Source organism: Heterocephalus glaber, unplaced genomic scaffold, assembly GCF_053883595.1.
Source record: "Heterocephalus glaber isolate CG9 unplaced genomic scaffold, H.glaber_assembly_v1.0 deba00001140, whole genome shotgun sequence".
Classification (NCBI taxonomy): domain Eukaryota; kingdom Metazoa; phylum Chordata; class Mammalia; order Rodentia; family Bathyergidae; genus Heterocephalus; species Heterocephalus glaber.
The window spans coordinates 840,182-864,659 of NW_028258200.1; the positions used below are offsets into that span (position 1 = coordinate 840,182).

The 24,478-nt window shown below is 53.0% G+C and overlaps 1 long non-coding RNA gene across 1 annotated transcript; it reads left to right on the forward strand.

The window, feature by feature from the left end:
* Nucleotides 1-13,596: 13,596 nt before the first annotated feature.
* LOC110347142 (uncharacterized) lies at nucleotides 13,597-17,355 on the forward strand. The gene is made up of 3 exons (XR_002391570.2): nucleotides 13,597-14,183; nucleotides 14,521-14,668; nucleotides 16,875-17,355. It is a non-coding gene; the product is annotated as an uncharacterized LOC110347142 (long non-coding RNA).
* Nucleotides 17,356-24,478: the final 7,123 nt, after the last annotated feature.

Consider the following 24,478-nt stretch of genomic DNA (forward strand, 5'->3'; position numbering starts at 1 on the left):
GGTTCCTCACAGGCCTGTAGTCAGAAGAGATAACTGGGGCTGCTGGCCTAGGATGGCCTTCCCAGGAGGGCTCAGCCCTTTCCTTGCGGTCATTCATCCTGCAGCAGTAAGCCTGGGCTTGTCCTTGTGCTGGGATCAGGCTTCCCAGAGTTAAATGGAAGCATAAAAGGACTCCTCCAGTCTATACCTGGTGTGGGCACACAATTACTTCCACTTATGACATCCGCCAAAGCTAATCAAGAAGCCAGTCCAGAGCTAAAGGTGGGGACACTGACTCCACTTGCGGTGGGCTGAGCTGCAAAGTAACATCGGCAAAGCAGATACAGGGAGATCGGTGAACTGGGGCCTTGATTCACCAAAGATCCTGCTAAAATCAATTCCAAGATGAATAATTTATGCTTGCTTTTTTCTACTCCAAGAGGCTGCAGGCTGGGCCTGCTAATGCCAACGGAAGGATCATGGGATACTATTATTGTACGTTCTTGAAGAAAGGTGTTATTGACCGCAAAATTGTTCCCCAAAAGTTTGCACCTGAGTCTACTCCCGTTGACTCTCAAAACAGATAAACTGGAGGACAGATGGAAAATCTTTAGGCACTTTCCTGTCTCCATGGAGTCACCCTAGGATGCATCACTGACACACCAACCTCAAAAGTCCTGGAATAATAAGAATGGTGGTGATCATGGTAGAAGACAGAGAGAGCCTGACCTGGTGCCAATCCAACTCTCTCCAGCCTCCGGCCCCGGCAGCCTGGCCTCTCCCAGCTTCTTCTTCTTCTCATATTCAGTCCTTTAATCCACATTGAAACAGGTTTTAGGTACGTTATAAGGAAAAGTGTCCTACATCATTGTCATGCATGTTGGCTATCCTGTTGTCCCACCCTAACACATCAAAAAGACCATCCTTGTTCCCACTGAATTATCTTGGCTCTGTCATTGAAAATCAGTTGACCATAACTGTGAGGTTTATTTCTGAGTTCTCATCCCTATCCCATTCATCTATATGTCTGTCCACATGCTAGTACTACATTGTCTTGATTATTGTGGGCTTGTAGTAACTTTTGAAATCTAGAAGTATGAGCCTTCCACCTTTGTTATTTTTTAAAGATTGTTTTGGCTATTCTGGGTCTCTTAAATAAACTTTATATTTTAGAGAAGTTTTAAGTTCACAGCAAAATTGAGTTCCCATGTAACCTGTCGTACACACGCAAACTTTCCTATCATTAACACCCCATTAATATGGATTTGTTAAATCCATGAACCCACACTGTCACATCCTTATCACCCAAAGCCTGCATGGTTTCTGTCAAGGGCTCACTCTTGGTGTTGTCCTTCTGAGTTTTGATAATGACATGTACCTACCATCATAGTGCCATACAGAATAGTTTCACTGCTCTAAAAATCCCCTTTGCTCTACCAGTTCATCCCTCTCTCCCCATCTCCTGGCAGGCATCAACTCTGTTGATGCCATGTCATTGGAAGCACACAGTATATAGCCTTTTCAAATTAGCTACTTTCATTTAGTAATATGTAGTTATGTTCATCAATATTTTTTCATGGCTCCACAGCTCACTTCTCTTTAGCACTAAAAAATATCCTATTGTCTGGTTGTTCTACAGTTTATCCATTCACTACTGAAGGACATCTTGGAGACTTCCGAATCTTGGAACTTAAGGACAAAGCTGCTGTAAACATTCATTGGCAGGTTTTTATGTAGAAAAAAGTTTCAGTTTATTTGGGTAAATATCAAGGGACCCAACTTCTGGATCAGGATGTAAGTACATGATTAGTTTGGTAAGAAACCACCAAATTATCTTCCAAAATGCCTGTACCATTTTGCATTCCTACTAGCAGTTTCTTACATTTTCATAAAAATTTTAAGATTATCTTGTCAGTTTCTATAAAAATCTATCTGAGATTCTGGCATAAATTGCATTGCATCTGTAAATTAATTTGTGGAATATTGTACTCTTGACTATATTGTCCTCCAATCCATGAACATGGGATGTCTCTCCATTTATTTCAATCTTCTTTAATTTCTTATAGAATGTTTTGCAGTGTCTGGGGAAAACTTGGTTAAATTTGTTTCAAAGTATTTTATTCTTTTTGAAGCTATTGTAAATGAAATTGTTTTCTTAATTTTCTTGTTCATTGTCAGTGTATAGAAGTACAACTGACTGTTGTATGTTGATCTTGTACCTTGTGCTCTTGCTTCTGGTATTTCCCATATATATCTGACTAGAAGAACCATTGTTTCAAGTCACATTAATGCCCCTTAGGATACTCCTAAGGATACTCCTTAGTGCACTGTTGGTGGCACTAAGCCAACCCTACAGCTTGTCTCATACTTCCCCCAGGGAGCTGTGTGGCCACAGGCTCACGGGCTTTGTTCATGCATAGAGTTTCCTCCCCACCTAATCTGCTTGGGAATTCTCTGTGCTGCTTCTGAAGCCACTCAAGTCTCTGCTGCTCTGTGCCACTTTCCCTGATGCCCACCTACCCTTCCCACACTTGGTCACCATGTGCTCTGTCTGCTTATATCTGTCTCCTTCTTGGGACTCTGAGTGTCTAGAGGGCCAAACTCACCAGAAGACATTAGGCCTGTGGCATGTAGGATGACTGCAGGGATGACAAGACAGGGAGGCAGGTACAGTACCCTCATCTGCTGCCTCTCTCTCCTGTCTCCTGCTTCTCCCTACCTCCTACTCCTCTTGCTCTTGGTCCATAGATCCCAGGGAAGGCTTGGCACAGTTCAACACCTTGGCCAAGCGTCATCACCCTTTGGCCTGGTATGTCCCTGTCTTTCCTGCCGTGTGCAGCTCCATCCAGGAGAGGAACCAGTGGGAAGGGCTCAAGGACTTGCTGTCCCATGAACAGCAGAGCAGCAGGCCTGGGAATATGGCTCTATTATTGGCTCCTCTGAGCTTGGCCATGCTTGTTGTCTGCCAGTGTCAGCCTTGAGGCTGACACAAAGGGAATGGGAGGTGTCCCCAGAATTTACAGGACAGAGGTGATTGATGGGCATGAGAGATAAAGGCTCCAAGACTCAGGGTGCTGGCCACTCTACCAATTTCCATGGGGCATTAATGCCCAAGCCAGGGAACCAGCCTGGAGAGGTCCGCAGGCCATCTGGCCTCTGACCACCACCTCCAAACCAGGCTCATCCCACCCTTCCCTATCTTCCTGCTCCCTCGAGGACACCTGGTCCCAAGCCTGTCCCCATGAGATTCACTTGCTACATGGACAGCTCCTCTGTTCCTCATCCCAGGCGCCCCCAGAAGAAAAGTTGGGCTTCCTGTAGCCTCCGCTCCATCCTGGCCTCATTGCTGGGTACACTGCAATATATGGGGATTTCTGGTGGAATTTAATATTCCCACTACAGTATACAGTCAGTGATGAGATACACTGTTAATTTTATTTATTTATTTATTTATTTATTTATGTATTTATTTGGTACTGGAGATCGAACTCAGGTCCTTGCGCTTGCGCAGCAGGTGGTGAAACCACTGAGCTAAATCCCCGGCCCATGAGAGACATTGTTAAGTGGGAGCTCCCTGGGTGTTGGATAACAAAGTCTTTGCACTCATCTCATTTTGACACACATGACCACATGGTTAGTGTTATCATTATTATCCCCAGTGGAGCCTGAGTCCTTGGGAGCTACTTGCTAAGGTCACTCAACATGACTCACTTCTGGGAACACACTAAAGGTCAAGAAGGACTACAGATCAAAGACCAGTTAAGAAAGATGATCTCTCTTGATCTCTCTAAGTCCCCCTGCCCTTGAGTCTTTAGATCCCAGCACACAATAGGTGCCCAATAAATGTTGCTCAGTGACCAACCTGTGTACAAAACATGAGGGTTGAAGCAAAGGAGTCCCAAGTCCATGATGGAGATGTGTCTGGCAGCGTGGGAGGTGGCACGCTGGCTGAGGCTGGCCATGCCCTTATCGAGAAGGACACCGGACAACTGCACCACCTCACCCAACCCGTCTACCCTGTCAGATTAGCGCTGGCCAGCTGGCCATCTGAGGAGTCTGGCAGCCACTAGACCAGGCTTGCTGTCTCCCCAGCACCCCAGAAAGAAGCCTTTATCAGCAAACCCTGCTTTTGAAAGCCCTGATTGTCACACAGCCCTGTCAAAGGGGCCCGAAGGCTGGCCATCCCCACCTGTTTCCCCCCAGCAGAGCTGGGCTGGCTCCCCACAATGGCTGGCGGGTGTGTACTTTAAAATATCTAAATGCAGCATAAAATAAAAATTATTTACACTCCCCAACCAAGCTGGCAGTGCTTTAAAATGGGCTGATGGTACCCCTCCCTCCCTCCTCTCCCTAGCTGATAAAGGGCCATAAACAAGGCTGACACGTTTATAATAACCTTTTTCTTCTTCTCCTTCCTCCCTCTCCCGGGCTCCCGGCTTGGCCTCTCATTCACACACTATGAGGGATAATTTTTTATTATTCTGCCATTAGCAGAGAATAGAGAGTTTGATGGGGGAATAAAACATCAAATCGTTCAGAAAGAGAGGGGGAAGAAAACAAGCCAGCAACTTTTATTTTTCCACGTCAGCAGTGGCTGTTGGGACATCACAATCACAGATGAGGTTTGGGAATTTATTTTTCAGGATCCCTCCCTCCCCCACCTGTTTCATTTCCCACTTTCTTTCCCCAGCAGTCATGGCTGTATCCCTGGGGACCACCTGGGTTTTTGCCCCAGGCTGCTGTGGATAGGACCTGGGCCTGGAGAGTGTGGTGTGGACCAGAGGCTCTGCTTGTGTTCTGCCCCACCTGGGTCTGTGCTTGGCTGTCAGCAGCTGTGGACACTGCAGGCTGCCAGCTTCTGTTTGTAGGAAGAGCAGGAAGGGCAGCCAGGGGTTTCTGGAACAGTCTGGTCTCTGGGGCATGTGGGGAGAGGCACGGGGAGAGCTTGGGGGTGCAGATGGCACCAAGGCAGCAGTCAGGACAGGTGCCCTGGCACAGCAGAGATGGGGTGCTGGCCAGAGAGTCCCACAGCCCCAGCTGGTGGGACCTTGGCACTGGGGAGATTGTGCCTTCCTGGGGGCATGAGCAGAGGGCACAAGGAGTGCCTCTGTACCAAGGTCCTTTCCACAGAGCCAGGAGTGAGATGCCCAGAGAGGCCTGTGGCTTTCAGAGCCCATGGAGCTGTGGTGGGGACCTTTCCATCAGGATGGCCATCACTGGTCTAGGTCCTCATTGTACAACTCCAGGGCCGCCATCACCTTGTACCCATCCTGGATGGCACACATAGTCTGAGATCTGGATACCACTCCTTACAAAGGTATCATGCAGCCCAGCAGTGGGAATGTGGGTGGGCATACAAGGCAAGGACACCTTGGGGACCTAGGAGAGGTAGACGCAGGTACACCTGGGGGTGCTAGGCAGGGGGCTCATCTTTGTTGGAGGGAGAAGGAAGCTGAAGGGGCCAGGACATGTGAGCCCCAAGACACAGCAAGATGCCTAGGGGCAGCAGCAGTCAGGGTGAGGTGGCCACGGGCCCGGGGCCCTCGACGCTCTGGCTTCTGCAGAACACAGCTGTTCTACCCTGACAGTTGCCCCATTCAGCCTGCTGGACAGTGGCTCACTGTGAATCCCTGACTTCACACAGCTGCCCATCCCCTTAGCAAATGAGGACTCTGTGGAGGAACTGGCTTCTCAGCCCTTGGGAAGTGGTGGACTTGACACTTGTGATGAGCCCTCTTGATCCCTGGGTGGCCATGGGGAGGGGACTTGTCTCCCCTGCCTACCCCTTGCACTGTACAACATGCTTTCTTTGCACCATCAAAAGGACATCTGTCTCTCCAAGGGAGGGAGGCCAGTATCCTGGGAACATCTCCGGGGTTTGATGTCCAGCTCTGCTGACTTGGTCTGGCCGCACAGTCCCCTCCTACTGCCTAGGGCACTGTGCCTCCCACTGTCCTTGAGCCTTCCATCCCTACCTGCACCTGGGCAGGGGCAGCCTTCTTGGGAAGCTCCCTCTGCCCGCATCTTGGGAATCCCTGGGGCTGAATCTGTTCCCTCTCGGACCCCTATCTGGGTGTGCATCTGAGGGCTGGATGCTCCCTATCCCGGGAGGGACATCCTAAGCCAGGGCCTAGTTTCACCCCTCTGTCTGTCCCCCATCTCAGTCTCCCACATCTCTGGGCAAGACCTCCTTGGCTTCTCTGCTGCCCCTCACAGGCCTAGCCAAGGCCAGGCACCAGGAACGAGCTGCAGGCAGTCTCAGGGCTGGGAAAGCAGGTGGAGAAAGCCAAGGCCTTGACACCCAGAGGGAGCCCTGAAATTGGGGTGAAATCACAAGAGAAGCACAGCCTTTCTGCTCAAGTACATTGCCCCAGAGTAGAGTGTGGCCCCCAGGGTAGGGGCCCTGGGCAAGGCAGGGCTGGGGCAGGGCAGGGGCAGCTGGGCAAGGTGACCCTCTGTCCCCATGTGTCCTCTTCCTGTGACTATAGCTACCAAGGGCTTGAGGATGTGCAGTCACTGAAGGGCAGTGACCAGGAGGACAGCACAGGCTCCCTGAACTGTCCTTGTGACTTGTTCCACTCTGAGCTGGGGCTGCGTGGCATTCTTCCTTGGCTGCTGGATGCCAGTCATTCCCTAATGTCTCCCTAGTCTCTCTGTTGCCCTTTCTGGGGAAAGAGACCAGGGCTCTTCCAGAAAGGGGGTTCCAGTGAGAGAACCTCGGGGTTGGGGATCCCCAGTCCTCTGTGCTTTGGAGTTCCTAGCCTAAGAAGAGTGGGGTATCCAGAGGGAGTTGGGATACTCACACCCCAGGTTCCCGGCTCATCTTGGTCTGGTCCAGGAGGGACAGGGGAGGGGGCTCAGCTGCTGCCTGGAGAGAAGGGGCCTGGTGGGGGCCGTGGACATTGTCCTTTTGTAAAGGTCTGAGAAATAATGGGCAGTAGGGGCCCAGGGCCAAGGGCACTGGACAAGGAGGCTTGGTGTTGACAGGCACAAGAACACACATCTCTCACATCCATGAGAACTCCCTGCACCTCCACGCAATACTATATATGCCGTACTTGCTTGTACACACACACCCACAACATGTACATGTGCATACATTAGACATATCATGTGCACAGATACACACACATGCTCACAGACACACATGGACACCTATGCATACTCTTATTTGCATGACAACCACACAATACACTATGCACATGCATGAACACACCAGATGTACGTGGTCCCCATCACTCCCCAGGAGCAGGCCCCTTGGCTTTGCCTGCAAGCCTTTCACTGTGCAGGATCCTCAGCACAGGCAAGTTCCCCTCTTTTTCATGCTGTACATTTGCTCCGAGACCACCCTGACTCAGCAGGCCCTCCAGTCTGAATTCCATGTAGACAGCGGCAGGGGTTCTACTCTGGGCTGCCCTGCTCCATCCTTCTTGGTGACTCCTGTCTTTAAACCCTGAGGTCCCCATTGTCGTCCAGAGCATGGGGTGAGGAGCAGGGAGGTGGGCAGGGCTGCTGTCTCCATTTTACAGATTGGGCCACAGATGACCCAATGGGCCCAAATGGGCCTGATGTCTGTCCTATCCTACACCAGACCCTATCAACCGAGGGGAAGGCCCAGGACCCACATCTAACAGCATGAGACCCATCAGGGATCTGGGCCTTGATGGACAGAGAGGATCAAAAGTGGAGATGGGGTGTGTGTGTGTGTCCTCTGGGAGGAGCAGCAGTTTGGACAGAGGCCAGGCAGTGGGAACAGGCAAGGTTCTAATGATGCTGCTGGTGAGCTTTGGGGCTGGGCACTGAGTGCAGGGGAGGCTGAGTCCACAGGGACTTGAAGCCAGGCGGAGGCCTTCTCCTGGTGCCAGGAAGCCCTGGGTTCCCACAGAGACCTGGACTAAGAAGTTGAAGCCTCGGGCCGGGGATTTAGCCCAGTGGTTCTGCTGCCTGCTTCATAAGCACAAGGTCTCCGGTACAAGTTTGATCCCCAGTACAAAAAAAAAAAAGAGCTTGAAGTCTCAGGGTCTCCAGGAGCCCAGACAGGAGGAGCCACTCCCAAGGGGTGCAGGCCAGGCACCGTGTGTCCCTGCAACTGCCCTGAGGGAGATAGCACTCCCCAGAGTCACCAGTGTCCCTGCTCAAGGACATCTCTATGTTGGGTGGGGCTTTATTTGGGCAGCGGTCACTGGCCACCCACAAGTCACTGTTCCCTTTGGCTAAAGTTATTCAGCCCGAGCACTGGGCGGCAGCAGTCCTCTTGCTGGCCTGGGCACAGATCTGCTGAGGGCAGGGAGTTGGGGTGGCCTAGAGTGCTACCCTGCTGGAGTCTCCTCAGTTAAGGACCCCTGTGGGGTTGGGGGTCCAAGGCCAAACCATTTTGAAAGCCAGGTTGGTCAAGGATGCTTTGGCAACTCCAGATCCCACGTGTTTTAGTTTGTATAATAACAGCAGCCTTCATCATTATGATCGATGTTCTGTTTGTTTCAAGCAAACATCTTGCAGTGTCCAGGTCAGTGGTTTCTGGGATGAAAGGCTCCAAGCTGTGTCTCTGCCTAATGTGACTGACCTCAAACACTGGCACATTAATGCGGCTACCTCGCACACGTGAGGAATGACTGCCTCAGGGGCAACAACCAGGGCACCCCACCCGTCCCAAGCAGCATGGGAAAAGGTAAAGGACATGGTAGGTGCTGAGGGCAATGCTTGACACTGGGCCCTGGCCAGCTGGGGCCCTCAGGGCTGCAGGTCAGACAGAATCCCAAACAGGACTGTGGGTGACTTGTTGGGGACCAGACATTGGAGCAGGCCCTGAATGACCTCATGCCCTCCCTGGGCCTTCGGCTGTCCTGGAAACAGGCAGCCAGTGGTATGGCTCCGAGACCACTGTCCTGGAGGCCTCCATTTCTGTGATCCAGGCTTGGCAGCACCTGCTGGTTCCAGGACAGAAGCTTCTGGGGCCAAGGCTGAGAGGGCCAGGCTGACCGGGCAGTAAATGGGGCTGGAGGTCGTAAATCCAGGTTCAGCAAACTTGCCCTGCATGGCTCTGGTGGCACTTAATTCACCTACTGCTGTCACAACAGTTTTGTGGCTGCTTGCCTGGGCCTGTGGGATTGATACCCCCAGAGATCTCCTGTTCTTCAGGCCTGGCTGGATGCCCAGCCCTACCCAGATGTGGGTCAGAGCAGATGCCCTGCCTTTGAGTGTCCCAGACAAGACCCTGTCCCCAAGTACCCCAGCCTCTCTCCCACCCTTACACATAGCCCACTGCCCACAAGAAGACAGGGTCTGTAAGCTGGCTGGCTACTGGCTGCAGGGTGGGCTCACCCTCCGAGGTCCTGAGCTGGCTTCCTACCTCACCTCTCCTCTGCAGTTGTCCGCATACCCTGCTGCAGGTCAGGGACCAGGCGTTCATTGACTGCACTCCCTCTGCCAGGGTCCCGGTGCAGCCTCCTCCGCATTCAAATGAAGTCCCAAGGCCTGGTGATCTGGCTGGATTACTGCATAATCCTACCACCCAGGGCTCCTGGTGGCTCTAAATGAGGGATGATGATGTCTCCTGACCTTGGGGCCATGGTGCAGGAGGAATACTGATTCCTTATACTCTCTCCCCAAAGTGCCCGGACTCTGCTCTCTCCAGCAAGCAGAGGACACAGCATCTGGCCACCTGGAGTGCTCCTGACAGGCAGCACCAGCTGCAGGGCTGGACCGCACAGGGCTTCTCTTGGAACCAGCCAAGCCTAGATTTGAATCTCAGCCTTGTCCATTCCTTGCTGTGTGATCTTGGGCAAGATGTCTTGCCTCTCTGAGCCTGTTTTCTAAGTGTCCAGCCCGGAGACTGGCACATCTGTGTGCTCAGCAAACATTGCTGCCTTTCTGAGGTCTGGGGAGGCACCAGGGGCCTAGGTCCCAGAGGAGAGCCACCCAGATGGAAAAAGCACTCGGCTCACTCCACTTCTTTCCGGTGGCCAGTCTGGCAGAACAGGCATGGCCACCACTCCCCAGGGCACAAACTGGGTGGAGATGGGGCTGAGAGGAGGTGTTCTGGAGCCCTGGCTCCTTCTGAACTCTCCCGGCCCAACCTTCCCAACCCCAGCAGGCAGGCTTGTGGGCTACACTTAGAGCCTGGGCTGCCCAAGGGAGGCTCCTGTCCAGCCTCCACCAGCTGCACCACCTGGATTTGACCCCTGTCCAAGAACCTGAGTCAGTGGGAAGGCCAGAGACCTCGCCCAGCCCAGTGAATACACTGGGAGGTAGAAGCCCCAGCCCAGGCCTGAGTCCCCGAAAGCCAACCTTGCTGTCTGAATTGACAACAGGGAAGAGCCCACCCCTTGGGAGCAGACTGTACAAGCTCCATTTCAAAGACAAGGCCACTGAGGTTCCAAATGGGCCATGTGTGCATAAGGTCTCAGATTCGGAAGCACAGGCCAAGCCATCTGGGGGAGCTGGGGCTGGGGGAGCATCAGCAGAAGGGGTGAAGGCAATGGGTATGGGGGAGCAGGAGTGAGGCTTTGCCTTCTCCTCTCCCTTCTCACAGGGAACCGGGAAGCCTTGGGCAGCCGCGGGGTGACTGAAACACCATAGTAGGTGGTGAGGCTCCTCAGGCTGAGGCTCCCTGAGACCCAGGCTCCACCCCAGGTTCTGGGAGGCTGAGAATGAGGTCCCAGCCCCTCTAATAGATTTCTCTTTGATCGCGTTTTTGTGACCTTTGTACAAAGCAATTTAAATTCTAATTGTCCTGCCAGTACCAAAGGAATCAATTAGAGACAAGAGCAGCTAATTGTGTGGGGGGAGGCCATGGGGGCAGGAGGGATGGGGAGATACAGGCGCCCACACCCCAGCTGGTGCCTGCTTGGCAGCCTCCAGCCTGCTCTGCTCCCCAGTTGGAGGGTGGAGTTGGTCGGGGTCATCGGTGCCTCATGGTAGATAGATGTGGAGCTTCTGGGGCCAGCTGCAGGCCACCGCTGGGTGGGGTCCTGCTCTGGGACACAGATGGGACACATGCAAGCCGGGACACACACACAGCACGGAGCTCTCTGCACAAGGAAACCCATCACAGTGGGGCCTTGTGGGACTCAAATACAGGGTGGTCCCTTGGTTCCTGGGCCCCTGGCTCAGGCACACTGCTGTCCACACCATTCCCTAGCAAGGAGGAGCCACCAATCAACTCACTCCGAGCCTCTACCACGTCTCTAAGATGCAGACGGTAATTGTCGTGTTATAAAGCATCCTCTTGGAAGGATAAAATGACACAGTGTATGTAAAGTTCCATAGCAGAGCTGGTACACTGTGAGTGCTCAATAAATGTTATTTGCTACAAACACCCATCCCAGCCATCTCACCTGCTTGCCTCTCCGCAGAATGTGCCCAAATGTGTCACTCGTGCCTGGCAGAGTAGACCCCATTGTCACTGAACCCTCCTGGCTCCCACGACCTGAATGCAGGCCTCCCTGAAGGATTGCCATCTTCTCTCAGGGTCAGCCAGGAACGCATCAGCAGGTGATGTTACAACCATCCTGCCAGATTCGAGGATGCACCACGTGCCGGGCACACAGTGCTTGATTTATGTGAACACACATTAATCCTCTTCACAACCCCATGGAGGAAGTGCTATGGTCACTCCCACTTTATAGATGGTGAAATGGGCCAGGTGTGATGACACACACCTGTAATCCCAGCACTCTGGAAGCTGAGGCAGGACAACTGCGAGTTTGAGGCCAGCCTGGGCTACATAGTGAATTCAAGGCCAGCCTGAACTACACAGTGAGATCCTGTCTCAAAAAAACAAAAAACAAAAAACAAGTGAAATGGAGGCACAGGGAGATGAAGGCATTTGACCTTGGTTACATAGCTAGGGCTGGCAGACCTGGGATGGACTCCAGGAAGCCTGGCTCCAGAGGCTGGGACTCAGGCCACTGTCCTGGTGCCTCTGGGACACAATAGGCTGCTATGTTTAGTGGGCCGGGCTGAACCTCATCATAGGATGCAGCCACCCAAGAAAGATAGTGTTGCAAGGACAGAAGGACAGGGCCGAGGATTTAGCTCAGTGGTTCCGGTGCCTGCCTTGAAAGCACAAGGACCCGAGTTCGATCTCCAGTACCAAAAAGAAAATATTAATTAATTAAATTAGAAAAAAAAAAAGAACAGAAGGACAATGAACAGCTCCATCCGAAGGCCACCCTGAGTTCCCAGGCATCTGAGCTCCCTGGTGGCACAGTGGTGCCTAAAGGGACGTCGAGGCTGGCTCCTTTAGGGTGAGCTTGAATCTCTTCAGTTGTGGCATTCTGGTGTTCACAGGGAAGCTGGGAGCTGCAGGGAAGCTGAGAATCCCTGCCTCTACACATTGCCAGTCATTTATCTTGCTGTCTTAGTCACTTTCCTCAGCACTGGGTCAAAATATATGACACCTGTAACTTAAAGGAGGAAAGGTTTATGCTGGCTCATGTTTTTAGGCCACAGTCGGCCGGGTCCAAGGCGTGGTAGGAGGACCTGGTGGAGGGGAGCTGCTCACCACGTGGTAGCCAGGGAGGGAGATCTACCCTTCCAGATCACCCCCTGGGGACCGCCTCCACTCACGCCAGGCCCCATTTCCTAACAACTGTAGTGCCAGTCCTCCTTTAAATGCCCATTTAGAAGTGCATGAGGCTCTTGGTGGGGATCAGGATATGAACTGAACATTCGCCTTCATTACTTTAGGCCCATCTTTCTTGGCACTACTGAGCACCCTCTCCTTCATCCCCAATCCAGGGGTAAAAAGGGGAAAGAGCCCATGGTTGCAGAGGGCAGAAAGCCTGCTCCTTTGGGCTGAGCCCAGGATTCAGCGTGTGTCCTGGACCACAGCTTGGTATGGAATGGAACAGGACTCAGTATGTGCCTGGGACTGGAGCTCAGTGTGTGGCTGGGACCAGGGCTCAGGATCAGTCTGCTGTGAAGGCTGGGGTTTGGTTCAGAGTCTGAGCCATAACCTCCTTCTTTCCTTTTCTATTTGACAGGACCCATGGCCTGGCTCCTGGACACTGTTGGACAAACCAGGTCTGAATTGTTGGCTTGGAGGCAGTCCCATCCTGGCCTCTTACCTATAGCCATGCCTTATAACCAGAAGAACTCCATCTCTGGTATACAGTCACCCCAGGCTTCCTTTTTCGGGCGGGGGGGGGTACCAGGGATCAAACTCGGGACCTTGCACTTTCGAGGCAGGCTCTGGCACCACTGAGCTAAAGCCCCGGCCCTACCCCAGGCTTCTTGTAGCCTCCTTTCACCTCTACCCTGAGGGATAGGGCCACTAGTTGGCTGGAGCCATTTGAACAAGTCCCCTACCTTCCCCCAGCCCCTTTCCCCTAATGTCCCTGTAGGCTCCTCAACCCAACTCTGCAAAGTGGACACTCCCTGGAAGCCTGCTTCTCCCTGATGTTACCCAAAGGCATGTGGTGGCCCAACGTGACAACAGGCATTGGATTGGAAACCTAGGAAACAGCCCCCAAAGCTGCCCACCCCAAGGATGGTCCCCTCCTCCCACCCTCAGAATGTCTTCTTGCTTAGATGCAGACAGCCCCTCCCTGGTCCGTTTCCACCTTGCCTCCCCCTACATACTCCAGACCACAGCTAGAGTGGCCTAAGTGTGACTCTGGCCATGGCCCTCCCTGGAAGCTCCTACCTATGGGTCAGGTGAGAGAACTGAGTTCAACAGCCACTTGGCTACAACTGCAGACAACCTGAGAAGGGTGGCCTTGCCAGGGAGGTGTTCAGGGAGAGAAGAGCAGAGGCCTGACCCTGAGCCCTGGAGAACAGGAGGGGGACAGCTGTGCAGAACAATGCGGTAGAAGGAGGGAAACAGGCATCACTGTGCCACAGAAGAAAAGGAGGTATCACGCAGGCGGCTGGTGACCTCTGTGAAACTTGCTTTAGGGGGAGATGTAAGTATGGGGAACAGAGAACTGGGTATGCATTGGCCGTGGCCGAAGGGAGCTGAGGTCCAGGGAAGGCTTTGTTTAGAATAACGGGGCAGACCCAGCCTATTCATTGTCCCCACCTGTCTGAGTGCCTGGCCCTGCCCACTTGCCTGGCCCCACCCACTCTCCTAGTCCCACCCACTTTCTTAGCCCCACCCACATGTATGACCCCACCCACTCTCCTGGCCCCACCTACTTGCCTGGCTACACCAACTTGTCCTTGAAGACGCAGTGCTGGCAGATGTGGGAAGAGTGACTAAGGTAGATGGTCAAGTTCAGAGGGGAGAGGTCAACTGAGCTCAGTGTCACCTGGGTCACCTCAGTGACCCAAGGCAGGATGCTGGTGCCTGCCCCTGTCCCCTCTGGACCTGGTCTATACTGGGGCTGGAAGTTCGTACTCCACCAGCCCTAAGGAGAGGAGGGGCAGGAACTTGGACAGGGGCTCCTGAGTCTGAGTGAAGAGCTGAGCAGGGACAGTGAAGAGCTGTTTATTCAGTCAGGGAGCTGCAGATCCAGACCTGGGAATCCGTGACAGCTCCAGGTCCCAGACCTGCCCCACCTCAGCAAGGGATGCTGAGCCCTTCCCTGTCATCTCTAGGCTGCCAGTTATGACTGGAGAGGCTGGGTGAGCTGTCCCCAAGGCCCTCCTGCCATCTTCCTAGAGGTGAGAGGCAGGGGAGCCCGGGCCAGGGCAGGATGGAGCTGTGTGGCAGCCCTCTCCCTGGTGGAGGACGTGGCTGTGAAATGTAAGTAAAACCCAAGGCTAATTTCCTCAGTCAGAAGGAGGAGGCATTGCAGTGTTTTCAAACCCTAATTAAAGCGGCTCGGGCGGTGTAACACCAAAATCAGTTCCAAGATCAATATTGCTATTCATTTAGAAGTGTAACGAGGTTAGAGAGGTGAGCAAAGGAAATAATTAACTCATTTGCAGCCTTTTATAACAGAAACAGTCATTTTAATCTCCAGGGTAATTAGCTATGCTCCGTCCATCAATCATGTCCAAGGCCAGTATTTCAAGTATTTGATTAATCAAGGGGGAGGGGCTAAGGTCCCTGCCCTGCTCCCCACACTGGCCCACAGATCTGCAGTGACCCCTGGGCAGGCACAAGAACACTTCTCAGAGGTCCAGGTCAGCATTGCCAGTGGCTGGAAGGGAGGGGCCCAGGACACAGCAGTATCCCCAGGTGAGCAGGTCCCCAGGACAGTCCCATCCCAGCTTAGGAGTTCTGGGGACAGGAACCCCAGATTCTGCGTCTGACTTGCAGGTCCCTGCCACCTTCTCCGAAGGTCCTGGGCTATGTCAGATGCCGGCAGAATCAGCCAGGTCTCCAGTTCTAAGTGCCCAGGGGCCTCCAGCCACTGGAGGGCAGCAGAGCCCCAAGGACCCCTGAGCCCAGGGCTGGGCATCCAGAGGGTGGTGGCCATGCAGAGCTGTTCCTTTGGCTCAGGCCGCACTGGACAGGAAGTCCACCTTGGCACCATCCTGGAGGCCGCATGCAGCCTGAGATGGGTGGCAGTATTGTCATCCCCACTCAGCAGACGGAGACTCAGGCCTCTGTGAGGGTCAGAACCGCCTGGACCCCACAGCCCATACTGGCCCTCATCCAGGAGGGAAGACAGAGATGACCCCTGCTATCCTTGCCCTGGTCCAACAGCTGGACTTAGTCATTGGCACCAGCCGAGAGGGTCCTCAGAGGCACTAGTCTTTTCCTTCATGTTCCAGGTAGGGAAACTGAGGCCCAGAGGAGGCAGGTGGTGCTCTACTGTTCTTATTCAGTGTATGAAAGAATACTGAACCCAGGGGGAGTTGACCTGCAGGCACTGGTCATGGGGCTGTCACTGCCTTTGAGCCTGCTGTGTCCATCTGAAGCTCTGTGGGTGGGTGACGTCACCGTGGCTGGGCATCTTCCTTGGTACTGTCCCCTTCTCCGGAGCCTCAGGGCAGGCAGTGGTGGCAGAGAGGGGATGATGCCAAAGGTTTAGGCACTCAGGGGACAGGGAAAGGGAGATAATGATGGAGGGATAGGACAGGTGGCCATCAGCTGAGCCCTCTGGCCCTCCTTTCTGAGGCTGCCAGGGATGGGGCTGCAGTCCTCTCTGTTCTGTGCAGGACCAGCACAGCCCATCATCACTGCAGAGGCCTCTCCTTGCTTGCATCCAGCTCTGAGAGGCTCACCCCTTCACACAGCTCTTCTGAGGCCCCCTTCTTCTCCAGCTGCCAGCTGCGAGCTGGGGGCACCCTGAGAACCCTGCCTGGGGGTCTTCCCAGGACATCACTGGCCTGTGTGACCTTGGTACTAGGTCGGCTGGGCAGGCAGAGCACACTCTCATCAGCCAACCAGTAACCAGGGAAGGCCAGGGAGCTCGGCTGGTTCCCAGCTGGCATGGAGCGTGAGGGACCTTCTGTCCTGGGCACTGTCTCCACAGGTTGGGGGAGGGAAGGAAGGAAAGAAGGAACAAGGAAGCAGAAGGAAGAGGAGGAGGAAAAAGGGAGGGAGAAGGGAGGAGGGCTGGGATTGGCCTGGAGCTTGGTTGCTAGGGGCAACAGCATTGCATTTGGAAGAAGGACCAGATGCTGAGGATGGTGCAGGAGGAGGGAAGCTGGGGTCCAGGCAGCAGATCAGGGCTCTGAGGCCTTGTGTGAGGACCCCCTACAGTCAGGACCGCAGTATCCTTAAGTGCAAGCCATCTCCCAGCAGCTCCTGGATGCTGGAGACCCAGGATGGCCCAGGCATTTCCAGTGTGTGTCAGGAAGGACTAGATCAGCCTCATTTGTAACCTCCCTGTGGCCACTCTTGGGTCACAATTTGTCTTGGACTTCAGAGGTCAAGCAGGTGCAGAGGCTGGGCCAGGCAGGGCTAGGGAGAAGCTTAATCTGTTCCTGGTGACCGAACCCAGGTCCTGGGCCCTGAGAAGCCCCAGTGGACCTTCCCTCCTCCTGCCTCTACCCAGGGGAAGAGTGAGTGGCTACAGAAAAACACAAACCGAAGACTCCAGTCCTCTGAGACCTGTTATCATCTCAGCTGCTTCCGACTTCATTTTCCCTGTCTATAAAATGAAGCAAATATAGTAACCTTGTCCTTGAATGTATTTATCAACAGTGAAGTCCACACACATGTGAGGGTCCCTTGTTTCAATAACAAGAAATAAAGAAGAAAAATGATAAAAAGAAGGGACATCCCATTCACCTTGCATTTACTACACACGAGGGAGGGCTCTGTACCCCATTTTCCAGGGCAGTAAATTGAGGCTTAGAGGAGCTGGTCAGTGGGAGCCACAGGAACAGTGTAAACTGTAAGACCTGAGCCTTCCCCACCCCTTGATGTTGCTTCCACTGAGTTCCTGGACCAGAACCAGTAAGCCTGAACCGGAATGTTCTCTGACATCCATGCCTGCTCCCCACATACCCCAGACTCCTGTACCATGAGCCCCTGCTCAACCCACTCAACCACATCAGCTTGACCAGCCAGCCAGGTGGCATCCAAGTCCCTGTCCTGCATCCAGCTAAGTCCCAGCCCCTGCCGCACACCTACCATCTAGCCTGTTTGCTTCCTGCCTGTTCTACATTTCAGCTTAGGGCTCCAAGGTCAGTGTCTGGGAGGGGTGGAAACCTCATGATCTGAGTTCTCAAGTCCCATGGCATCACCTCCAAACTTCCTATCAGGTTCCCAGAGGGACACCGCCCTCCACCCAGGAGCAGATGGCCAGGTCACACTGCAGAAGAGCCAGGGCCCTTTTTGGAGAGTCGGGAGCCCTGCCTGGATTGACAGTGTCCGCTCACCACACCCCAGGGGCCAGAACCAGAGCCACAGCATGCTGGCTCCTAAGGGATGTTTAGTCTTCCTCAGTCTCCTGGTCTTCCGGCTTCTGGCTCCTTTTTCTCTTAGCCACTGACCCAGGCCTGTGTCACTGAGCCTTTTCTTTTTTGGTGCTGGAAATCAAACTCAATGCCTTGTACTTGTCAGGCAGTTGCTGCACTGCTAAACTACATCCCTAGCCCCCGGGGCTTTTCTTGAGGCCTCAGCTACATCTGTGTGCTGACAGCCACCCCATCAGTGGCTCTAGCTTCTACTTCCCCAGGACCAGGGCCTCTGCCCCCTGCCTGTCTCCCTGACACTCAGCAACCTAAACATGGCCCTGTCCTCTGCACAAGGGCAGCCCCAGCGCCCAGCACACCAGCTGAGGCTCCTCCCTCTGTGCCCGGGTGACTCAGACCAGTTCCTCCTGGCATAACCCCTGGCCAGGCCCCCTGAGTCTCACTGTCCCTGTGGCTGGAGCCGCTCCCTGTGGCACTGCCCTAGCCTCTCCCACATGGAGGCCTGGCCCAGCTTCTCCCTCTGGATCCTCTCCAGGGCTCCTCGCCATCAGCCAAGCCCGGCTCCTTGCCAGCTCGTGCGTGTGGAGGCTTGGCAACTGTCTGTGTTCTTCCCCCCAGTCTAGTGCATCTGTCACCGTCCCCTCCTTGCACCTGTGCTGCCCTGGGCAGCCTCAAGCAGGCCTGCTCCTGGCCCTCAGGGTCCCCTCACCCTCATGGCGCTGTCCACTTCAATTTCCTGTGACTGTGGAAACGTTCCATCTGGCGCTATCCAACATGGTGGCCACTGGCTGCTGGAAATGTAGCCAGTGTGTCTGAGGAACTGAATTTTAAATTTGTTTTTAATGAATGTAAATGGCAAACGTGCTGTGGGTGCTGAGTGGGTAATGCAGCTCCAGGAAGCCCTCCTGGACCTCCAGGCCTGAGCCAGGTGCCCCCCTTTTTGCTCCCTGTGCTCTATTCTTTTCCCTGTATCCCCCATGGCTGGTGACCCTTAGAGGCCCCCTCCTGTTAGTCGTGGTCTCCTCAGTTCCAGGCTCGGCAGCCGTGCAGTCAGTGAACTTTCTGCTCCCAGAGCCATGCATGGACTGGATCTTCTTGTAAAGACCCAATCCAGAAAGACTGCTGACAATCGAAGTGTGTGCATGTGTGTGTCCACGTGCTGGGACTGTGCAGCTCTGTGTGCCTGGGCACAGTTGTCTCTCGCAGGCACTGGGCTGGACAGGAAGTCCTTGTGAATCGGCTTCTGTGTGGCTCAAATACTATTCATTCTGCTTCTGAGATGCTTCATCTGCATTGCAGACAAGCCTGGGGTGCAGAAAAAAAGGGTTCTGGCTTTGCTTCCAGGCTTCTGTGCAGCCACCTGTGCATGACCGGCTATGTGTGCTGGGCGGGCTCCAGCTTGCGGCCATCTGAAGGGCCCCTCAGCTCCGAGCCCAAGACTGGCATCTCAGTGTTTGGAACTCCTGCTGGGGTCTAAAGAGGGTCTCAGGCTTGTGCTTCCACCATTCTCCACTCCTTTTTCCTATGGCTCTGACTCCATCCCTGTTGGGCCGTGGCTGAGTCCCATCCACCTCCAGGGTGGGTTCTTCTTCCCAGCCACACCATGACCTCATTCGGAGATGGAGAGGAAGTAGGCTGGCACCTGCCTTGGCATCCCAGCCACAGGGAGCAAGCTGATTTCTATCTTTCTTCCTCCCTCCTTCAGAGGAAAAGCCTGGAGTTCTGGTGCTAGATGAGTCCTCTGAATTCTGATCTGGTTCCCACTAAACAGGCAGAAGACTGGTGGTGATTTAAGAAGTGATGTGGGTGCCAGTCCCCTGTAGTCAGGCAGCAAGCCGTGCCCCAACAGGGGGCAGTCATCACACTGTCAGGCAGCTAGCGCCTTAGCCACTGCCACTGTTCATGTCTCTTAAGATGGCATTCAAGGGCCGGGGATTTAGCTCAGTGGCGCTGCACCTACTTGGCAAGCACAAGGTCCTGAGTTCAATCCCCAGTACGAAAAAAAGAGATGACATTGAAAGGGTATGTGCGTCATGATCTCCTAGCCCTCAATGGGGATCCCCCTCCAGGGCTAGCACCCAGAGGTAGAAACAGGGCATCAGGCAGGGACTCAGGCCGAGCCTCCAGAAAACTGAGGAGCAGGGGTGTGGGCAGAGCCCTGGGCAGCAGCCAGAGCAGTCCTGCTCCTCCTGGGCCAGAATGGCCCTCCACACTGGGCCTGTATTGCTTTTGGCCCTATGGGGTGCCGGGCTGGAGTGTTCTACACACTACCACCACCACCACGACAGGACAGGCATTGGTCCTTTGCTCCCTACAGCTCCGCCATGGCTGTGTCTCCACACCAGCCCTCCCTTGCTGGCCCTGCCTTCCTAGTTCTCCCCTAGACACCAGGAACTGCAGCTGTGAATGCAGTCACAGCTCAAGACCCTGGAGTAGGAGGATCCAGGGTCTTCATTTTATCATGAGAATGTTGAGGAGGCAACTTCTGGCCCCATAACATGTCAGGAAGTGGGTACTCAGCATCCAGGCTGCACATGTGTGCATACACACACACACATGCACACACACACACACACACTGCCCCCGAGCAAAGGCTCCACATCACAGCTTAGGAAATGTAGCAGATCCGTCCCCCTCTAGATGGTATCCCAAAGTGGTTGGATTTAAAGGCTCTGGGGAGACCTGCATGAAGGACCCTGTGTAACTTGCTATTTCTCTGGCTCATGTGATCATGCTCTTTTTCAGGATAATCTTTGAATTTTTTTTTTTTTTTTTTTTTAGGAAATCTATGGTTCTCTTTTTTAAAAAATTCTTAAATTCTTTTATTGGTACATTTTAGGTATACAATACATTTACATTTATCATTGGGTGCTTGTACCTGTACATGATGAATCTTGGTTCTTATTTTTTCCCCATTACCTGTGCGCCCTTCACCCCCTCCACCCTTCCCTATTTACATAGACTTTGTTTCCATTTTTTTATTTTCTCATAATTTTTCCTTTCCCTTGTTTCCTTTCCCCTTCCCCTCCCTTCACCCCTACCTCTTTGGACCTTTTTTCCTATTTCAAATTATCAATTATTCCTTTTAGTCATTTTAACCCCTATTTACACTTTCAGTTTCTCACACTAGAGAAACTATTCGGTATTTACACATGTGTGTCCTGGTCATTCGAGAGATGCAGATGAAAACAACACTGAGATTCCACCTTACCCCACGAATGGCTGCTATCAAGAAATCAACCAATAACAAATGCTGGCGGGGGTGTGGGGAGAAAGGAACCCTTCTCCATTGTTGGTGGGAGTGCAGACTGGTGCAACCACTGTGGAAATCCATATGGAGATACCTCAAAGAACTAGGGCTAGAGGTCCCATTTGACCCAGCTATTCCCCTGCTGGGTATCTTCCCCAAAGAATTAAAAGAATCATACCACAGTGATATATGTGCACCCATGTTTATAGTGGCACAGTTTGTAATAGCTAAAGCTTGGAAACAGCCCAAGTGCCTGTCAACTGGAAACTGGATAAAAAAGATGTGGTTTTTTTAAATAAAATGGAGTAGTAGTCAGCCATAAAGAATGAGAAACTAGAGTCATTTATAGCTAAATGGATGCATATTGAGGCTATCCTCTTAAGTGAAATAAATAGGACACACATGTCTTTGAATCTTTTATAAATTACTTTGCTTGCTGTAACAAAGATCCAGCCACAGTATCCTGAACAAATGTGTTGTGTCTTTCAGTCTCCCATATCTGGAAGGCAGGAATCAATCCATGGGATGGTGGCCCCACCATGTCATGATATCTCAAACTCCTCTTTAGGCAGCGTGATCTTTGCACAGCGGTCTGTCTTCATTATCACCTCATGGTCCAAAATGGCTGCTGGGCTCCAGCCCAGCTGCATTCCAGGCAAGAAACAAAGAGGGGTACATGGAAAACCCCCGTGCTTTGTGTGTCTCTATTGAAGAACTTCTGCAGGAATTCTGTCCAACAGTTCTCTTATATATGGCTCCTTGGCAGGAGAAGCTGGGAAATATAGTCTTTCAGGTGGACATGTTGCCCCCAGATTAGAGTAAGTATTCTGCTACCACAGAAAAGGGGATGTGTGGACTGGGTAGACAAGGGCCATCTCAGCCATGGCTTCTTTGTGTTACGGTGTCCTAGGAGCTGGTTGGAGTCAGGGAGAGCTGGACCCAAGCCTGCTGACAGGCTGTTTGTCCTTGGATGCACTTCTATCCTATCTGAGCCGGAACACTTGTCTTCAGACTTGTGACTGTCTCAAAGACCAAATGAGTATGGTGTCTTAGAAGCTGTGGGATGGTGTAGAAATGAAAACATTCTTGATTCTTCTCTCCTCTGCATAGCCTTGTGGAGTGGGCAGCACACAGGCTCCAAGATACAATCTGACATCTGTGACATTGACCTCTGAGTCCTGTTTCTGTCCACAGAATGAACCTTGATCCCGGCCTCAGCCCTTGGGTACAGACTGAGCCTTGATCCTGGCCTGAGTTTAATGCTGATCTTAGTTTCAGATTGGACCCTAACACTGGTTCTGCTGGCCTAAGCCCTGATCTTGATCTCTGAGTTCTAATAAACAGAGGGAGCTGGGATGGTGGCACCTGTCTATAATCCCTGCGCTTAGGAGGCTGAGGCAGGAGGATCCCTGTGAGTTTGAGGCCAACCTGGTCTACATAGTGAGTTCCAGGCCAGCCTGAACCACATAGTGATATGTGACAGCGATAGTGATACATACATACATACATAAATAAATAAATAAATAACAGAAGGGCCTCTTTAGAGGCCTGCAGAGGTGTCATGTATGGAGGGTGTGGCATCCCAGGAAGTTCTGTCCTCCCAGGCTGGCTGTCTCCATCCAGATCCCCATACAGGGGAGAGAACAAACCCAGCTTGTGGACCCTGGCAGAGAGAGCCAAGTGGGTGCCCAGGGGAGCTAGGAGGAGCCTGAGGCTGGCCCGCCTCCTGGTAGAGTCCACAGCCAGCAGCCATAAGGGGAAGGTATTGAAATTTAAATCAGAGGCAGACTAACCTCTGCTTCACCCAGCCTGTAATCTCGGGCTGGCTATCTCCTCCTGGGGAGAACGACAAACCGATTCAGGGAAAGTGATAAATTTTCAATTTTATTTTAAAATATACCAGATGGGAGATTTTATTGGAGCCATAAATATGTCAAGAGCAATGCTGCCGAGCGGTGGGCGATGCCCCTCCGTGGGGCTGTCTCCTGTTTAGAAATTCCATCAGATTCTTAATAAGACGACCAGCTCGGCAGCAGCAAAATAGTCTCTATATTAAAGCAATTGAATTTCCATTTGTCAGACATCTTGTGCTCTAAGCTTGCAGGTTCCAGGGGTGTGGGGTTGCTAAGCCGATTCTAAATGAACCTAAACTAATAACTGCACGGCGTGCTGGGGTGGCCAGGAGGGGACTGAGGTGGGACGGAGGGCGCTGTGTCACCAGTCACAGTTATGACAGGGTGAGGGTGGAGGGACAGGAGGGACCAAGCTCCCCTCTCCTGCCCTGGCTGACTGCCTGGGATGAAAACCCCACTGAAGGCCCAGCTCCCACTGTTCACTAAGGGGAAACTGAGGCCCAGAAAGTGGGATGGGGTGGCGTGACTCCCTTGCCGCCATTACTTGTATTAATGTCCTCTCTGATCTTCCAATGCTGTCTCTGCCAGCGGGGAGGCTGCTCGCACCCTGCACCCCATCTTTCCCCAGGACAGGGACCCCCCTTGGAAGGCTGTGACACAGCCCTGAGGGACGAGGCTGTGGCTGCCTCTGTGGGGGAGAAGGTGCTGCACCCTGCCCTCCTTTGTCAAGCACCCTGTGCTTCGGAGACCCCAGACTCAGCCTCAGGCAACTCCAGCCTGTCCTCTGGGATCAGGGTTGATAGACCCTGTTGTGGGGTTACAGGAAGGGGGAAGCCTCTCTTCCCTGAGCCTCTGCTTTAGGAAATGGTGCACATTTGAATACCAACACTGGCAGAGATGGTGAGTACGCCGCTGCTCACACCCCAACTCTGAGAGCGTTTGCAGGAGACAGTCACGCACACTTGGCGGAATGCTGGCTCCGGGATGTGGCCCTAAATGTGACTGTCACTGCTTCGTTGCTGTGACAGATGTCACCTTCATGGGTGCTTCTGGTGGACACTGACCTTCCTGTGGGTCTCTGTCTCCAAGTCCTCCTACGCAGGGCCACTCCATGCTGAGTTAAAGCTGAGGATTTTCCGTGCACTGTGGCAAGACCCGGCTCCCTGAGCCATCAGAAGAGATTGGAGCCTGGTTTCCACTCCCTGGCTCTGTGACTTCCCTGGGCTCAGTCTCTCTATCTGTGAAATGAGGAATCAGCTTTTCCCTCCTTCCTCTCAAGACTATTGCATGAATCAGAGCTGCAGAATACTTTCTTTCTCTTTCCCTTCTCCTGCAGGGCTGGGATTGAATCCAGGGCTTCATGCATGCAAGGCAACTGCTCTACCACTGAACTCATCCATAGCCCTTTTTAGATTTTAGTTTGAAACAATGTCACTAAGTTGTGCAGTCTGGCTTTGAACTTGACATCCTCCTGCCTCAGCCGCCTGAGTAGCTCCGATTAGAGCTGTGTACCACCACACCTGGGTAGAAGATTTAAATTGGACTCTTGGGCTTTTCCTGCTGTCTCATCAAACTCCCAGCCCAGCCAACCTGGTCTTTCCCAGGTTCAGGCCCTGCGAGAAACAGGGCTGGGGAT